Source organism: Mastomys coucha, unplaced genomic scaffold (genome assembly GCF_008632895.1).
Source record: "Mastomys coucha isolate ucsf_1 unplaced genomic scaffold, UCSF_Mcou_1 pScaffold21, whole genome shotgun sequence".
Classification (NCBI taxonomy): domain Eukaryota; kingdom Metazoa; phylum Chordata; class Mammalia; order Rodentia; family Muridae; genus Mastomys; species Mastomys coucha.
Genome location: NW_022196904.1, coordinates 143,700,337 through 143,700,826, shown reverse-complemented (window position 1 = coordinate 143,700,826; position 490 = coordinate 143,700,337). Strand labels below are relative to the sequence as shown.

General features: G+C 46.7%; 1 pseudogene; it reads left to right on the top strand.

The window, feature by feature from the left end:
* Positions 1-490, top strand: part of LOC116101416 — a 3,379-nt pseudogene that overhangs the window by 921 nt on the left and 1,968 nt on the right.

Sequence of the window (490 nt, the reverse complement as noted above, 5' to 3'; positions counted from 1 at the left end):
AAAAAAAAACCCACGAAAGGAAAATGACCCCTGGATGCCAGAAAGCCTTCTCTTCCATGTGTTCCCTTCTTGATATGACTTAACTGAGACTCACCAACTGGAAAAAGGGGTATCCAAAATGCTTGGTAGTTAATTGCAAATGATGTTGTACTCAAGAACTTAGTCAGTGTAGATGTGGCACCACTTGTTAGAGAGAGAAGGGGGGTGGGGGAGAGAGAGGGAGAGAGCTGTCCTTGTGGAGGAATTTTGTTCCTTATTTCACTCAGATGTTAACAGAATGCATGAGCTCCCCAGCATGATGCACCTCGGGAGACGAGAAGCAAGCCCCAAGAATTATCAGAAATTCTATAAGTTAGAGACCTGATGGGACCTCCCAACCATGGTAAAATCAAGTCTTGCATATTCCAACTAGAAGAGAGACGTATGAGCCGGGCGGTGGTGGCGCACGCCTTTAATCCTAGCACTTGGGAGGCAGAGGCAGGCGGATTTC